The sequence below is a fragment of the Phacochoerus africanus genome, chromosome 4 (genome assembly GCF_016906955.1).
Source record: "Phacochoerus africanus isolate WHEZ1 chromosome 4, ROS_Pafr_v1, whole genome shotgun sequence".
Taxonomy (NCBI): Eukaryota; Metazoa; Chordata; class Mammalia; order Artiodactyla; family Suidae; genus Phacochoerus; species Phacochoerus africanus.
In genome coordinates, this window is record NC_062547.1 from 58,075,366 (window position 1) to 58,080,720 (window position 5,355).

The 5,355-nt window shown below is 35.7% G+C and overlaps 1 pseudogene; it reads right to left on the reverse strand.

The window, feature by feature from the left end:
* Positions 1-3,047: 3,047 nt before the first annotated feature.
* LOC125124218 (actin-related protein 3-like) lies at positions 3,048-4,323 on the reverse strand (annotated as a pseudogene).
* Between the last annotated feature and the right edge of the window lie 1,032 nt (positions 4,324-5,355).

Consider the following 5,355-nt stretch of genomic DNA (forward strand, 5'->3'; position numbering starts at 1 on the left):
AAAAAATGAAATAATGCCATTTTTGGTAACATGGATGGACCTAGAGATTATCATGCTAAGTGAAGTCAGACAGAGATAGACAATATCACATGATATCACCACACGTAGAATTTAATAAAATAATACAAAAAATTATTTATAAAGTAGAAACAAACTGATAGATATCAAAACCAATCTTATTGTTTTGAATCTAATGTTTTGTGGTTTTAATGGTTTTAAATCTGATATGCTAAAAAATATTATTTTCCTTCATTTGTTCTTTTTATTTAGTGGGTACAAACGAAGTAAACAATTCCAATTGACTTCATTAACTCTTTTCATAACTCATATTACCACTCTGGCACCTGTAGTAACTGCTGACCTGCTTTTTTTTATTGTATTGGAGAATCGTTGACTTAGAATATTGTATTAGTTTCAGGTGTACAGCAAAATGAATCAGTCATACATATACATATGTCCATTATTTTTTACCATATAGGTTATTATAAATTATTGAGTAGATTTTTCTGTGCTATACAGTAGGTTCTCATTAATCACCTATTTAATATGGTAGTGTATACATGTTATTCTTGCTCTCCCAATTCTTCCCTCCCCCAAAATGGTTTTGCCTATAATAACCATTAAATTAGATTAGTTTGTTTCTGTTTTATAAATAAATTCTTTTGTATCATTTTCATTAGATTCTAAACATAAGTAATATATGATATTTGTCTTTGATTTACTTTAATCAGTATGATAATCTCTAAGTCCACCTGTGTTGCTGAAAATAACATCATTTCTTTTTATGGTGGAATAATATTTTATTGTATATGTACCATAATTTCTTTATCCAGTCCTCTGCCAATGGGCATCAAGGTTGCTTCCATGTCTTGGGTATTGTAAATAGTGCTGCAATGAATATTGGGGTGCATGTATTTTTTTTAATTGTTATTTTTCTCTGGATTGATTCCCAGGAGTGGGAATACTGGGTCATATGATAGTTCTATATTTACTTTTTTAAGGAACCACCATACTGTTCTCCATAGTGGTTGTACTAATTTCCATTCCCACCAACAGTGTAAGTGGGTTCCCTTTTCTCCACACCATCTCTAGCATTTATTGTTTGTAAGCTTTTTGATGATGGCCATTCTGACTGGTGTGAGGTGATACTTCATTGTTGTTTTGACTGATATTCTTCTAATAATCAGTGATGTTGAGCATCTTTTCATGGGTGTTGGGGCCATCTGTCTGTGTTCTTCAGAGAAATGTCCATTTAGTATTCTGGTTATTTTTTTATTGGGTCTTTGGGGTTTTTTTGGTCATAAAGCCCTATAGGCTGTTTGTATATTTTGGATATTACTCCCTTGTTGGTCCCTTCATTTGCAAAGATTTTTTCCCATTCTTTGTTTTGTCTTTTCTTTTTTTATGGTTTCCTTTACTGTACAAAATCTTTAATTTTAATTAGATCCCACTTGTTTATTTTTGTTTTGATTTTCATTATTCTAGGAGGTAGATAATACAAGATACTGCTGTGATCTATGTCAAAGTGTGTTCTTTCTATGTTTTTCTCTAGGAGTTTTATAGCATCTGGCCTTACATTTAGGTCTTTAATCAGTGTTTATCTTATTTTTGTGAATTAGGTTAGAGAATGTTCTAAATTCATTCTTTTACATGTAGCTGTCCCATTTTCCCAGAACCACTTACTGAAGAGTCTGTCTTCCTTCCATTGTATGTTCTTGCCTCCTTTGTCATATACTGGATGACCATAGGTGTGTGGGTTTATTTCTGGGCTTTCTGTTCTGTTCCACTGATCTATGTCTCTGTTTTTGAATCAGTACCATACTCTTTTGATGATTGTAGCTTTGTAGCATAATCTGAAGTCAGAGAACCTGATTCCTCCAGTCCCATCTATTTTTTTCAACATTACTTTGGCTATTTGGGGTCTTTTATGTTTCCATACCAATTTGAAATGTTTTTGTTCTAGTTCAGTGAAGAAAGACTTTGGTAATTTTTAAAAAATAATAATAAATCTGTGCCTTTATTAGAATGGTGTTAGGCTTTAAATATACCAATTTTGGTAATCAAATTATTCAATTTTTAATAAGAAATGACACTACAGATCTGTAATACTGGTCCAAGGGTCTTGTCTTTACTTTTCCTTAAAGCAAGAAACAGAATGAAAGTAATCAGAAAACACTAGCAGGCATCAGTTAATCCAAGATACTGGCTTCTTAGTTCCAAAAGCACTTGAAAAGAAAACCATTTTGGGGCACAGGAGGATGGAAGCACTTCATAATAACTGTAATCCCATGAGTGTGTGTGTACACCAAGTCTCATAGGCTATTTTTTGTATTTATCCTTTACTTGGTCACTTTTTTCCCCTCAAATACTAGTTTTTCTTTGACTCTTTTTCCTCAAAGTATAAAAAGTATAAATATATTTATTTATTTATGTATCTTTGTCTTTTCTAGGGCCACACCCATGGCATATGGAGATTCCCAGGCTAGGGTCTGAATCAGAGCTGTAGCCACTGGCCTACGCCACAGCCACAGCAACACCAGATAAAAGCTGCATCTGCAACCTACACCATAGCTCACAGCAATTCCAAATCCTTAACCCACTGAGTGAGGCCAGGGATCAAACCCACAACCTCATAGTTTCCAGTTGGGTTTGTTAACCACTGAGCCACGACAGGAACTCCAAAAGTATGAAATATAAACAAGCTCTTGCATTGCACAATTTGAAGTGTACAATTCAAGCATTATAGAGCTATCTACATACTGATAAATCCCATCAAATCTTGGATAATTCAATAATATACAAAATACCAGGGCATAGAAAGATAAAACCCACTTCTTTTTTTTACACATAAGATTCAAATATTCAATCTAAGGAAAAACACTTAATCATTTTGGTTCTCCTCTATATTTGCATGTTAATATACTTATTAAAATATTCCTATATAATTATCTTTGGCGTTATTATTTCAAACCAGGCTTAAAACCTCAAAACCAGCCATCCAGACAAAACAGGTATTCAGAAAGATTATTTTTTCCATACCTCCCTAACCCCAATAACTATGAAGCCAATTTTATGACATGACTCCAAACACTGGATTGTGACGACGAATGCTAGATCCAATTTCTTCGTAATCCTTTTTGGTGTGGCATACTCGGTAGAACTCAGGTGTGGAAGCCAATATGGATCCTCTAAACCAAACTGTATATCACTGCATGTGATGTGTAATGACTCGTACATCAATGGTTTTGGCTTCAATCAACCACCACTCAATTCCTCACTTAATTTCAGCCTGGCATCTACAGTTCTTTTAAAATCTCTTTGCAAGCATTGTCCGAAGTCCCTGAACATGGTGAACCTCTAGAGAAGACAATATTCTTGTAGAGAAGATGTCTGACATCTATAGGACAGTTATGAATTACTTCATCTACAACTTCTAATGTAGGCTTATTAAAGTCTGGATTCGCAAACTTTGGATGAAAAAAAATTTCAGGTCCCAAGAATCTCTCATATCCAACATCAATGGAAAATTATTTCTTTGAGATAGCATTGACTCGAGTATACTGTTTAATCCACTTTGATCCATCTGTATCATACCTGTTAAATTATTTTACTAAATCTGGGCAGACATAACTATAGCGCTCCTTTACTGCCTTAGCAGTTTCCAAGGATTGCTCTGGAGGAATTCCTACTTCTCAGTCTCTAAGCAATTACTGAATAAAATATGTTATATCTCATCCTGCGATTGGAATGTGCTTAATACAGCTGCCAATCACATGTCCTTCAGCCACTGGGATGACATGAGTGACACTGTCTCCACTGTCCACTACCTTACCAGTCAACGTCCATTCTCCTACTTGTCTGGAGGTCCAGGATGCACCTAAGGCAAGAAAGCCCTGTACAGCAATGTATAAGCCTGGAACACTGAAGGATTCAAACATTATTTCAGCAGTATATTCCCTGTTTTCTGGCATATTCAGTGGAGGTTCAGTCAAAAGAAAATAATGGTCTTCAGGTTCTTCCCTTAAATATTTAAAGATCACTTGCTCAATAAATCTTTCCATCAAGTCCCAATCTTCAACTATACCATGGCAGATTGGCCACTTTGTTGCATACGTAGGCTTTTCTATTGCTTCATCACCAATAGAAGTCCAGGTCATCAACACCTTTCATCACCCTCCTTTGAGCTTGATCACCCACTTTTGTGGACTCCTTAATAGCAACACAGGAAGGGATGATAAAATGTGGTTCTGTGTTTCCAGCATAACCTAGTTTGGTATACCCCATACCACAGTCCACCACACAGGCTGGCAGCCTTTCCGCCATCTTCCTCCTCATCTGTTGCTGCTGCCCTCTGTCTGCTCCAAGCCAGTTGGGGCTAGGGATGGGTGGCAGGAGGTGGAAACTGTCCATCCATGGCTGGGCTGCCATCTCTGTCTGGGGGGAGTTGGGAAGCAGAAGCAGTAGTGAGAGAGCAGCAGGCTCGGTCAGTGGCTACCACTTCCACAACCCAGGCAGGCAGCAGCCTTTGGTGATTTGATAGGGATAACATTGAATCTGTAAATTGCCTTTGGCATGTAGTAATTTTGACAATATTTATTCTTCCAATCTAAGAGCATGGAATATCTTTCTGTCTGTTTGTGTCATCTTTGATTTCTTTCATCCAGCATTTCATCATTTTCCCAATACATGTCTTGACCCCTTAAGTAGGTTTATTCTTTGATATTTTATTCTTTTTGATATGATGGTAAATGGGATGGCTTCCTTGATTTCTCTTTCTGATCTTTTATTGTTAGTATATAGAAATACAATTTATATCTGTGTTTTATTTTTGTATCCTGCCACTTTACTAAATTCATTGATGAGCTCTAACAGTTTTCTGGAAGCATCTTTAGGATTTTCTAGGTAGAGTATCATGTCATTTGCAAACAGTGACAGTTTTACTTTTTCTTTTCCAATTTGGATTCATTTCAACTTTCTCCTCTCTGATTGCCATAGCTAGGACTTCCAAAATTACGCTGAATAAAAGTGACAAGAGTGGGTATCTTTGTCTTGTTCCTGATCTTAACAGAAATGCTTTCAGTTTGTCACAGTTGAGAATGATATTATTGTGGGTTTATCATATATGGGCTTTATTATATTGAGATAGGTTCCTTCTCTGCCCACTTTCTGGAGTGTTGTTTATCAGAAATGGGTGTTGAATTTTGTCAAATATATGCGATTTATTTCAATATAACATAAAGTCTTGTTTTATTGCATTGTTTATTTAGGACCACACTGAATACATTTGATGTACCAAAGGCTTCCAAGGGAGTACATGTGCAAAGCCTAGTAGATATGAACATAAATGTATCAAAA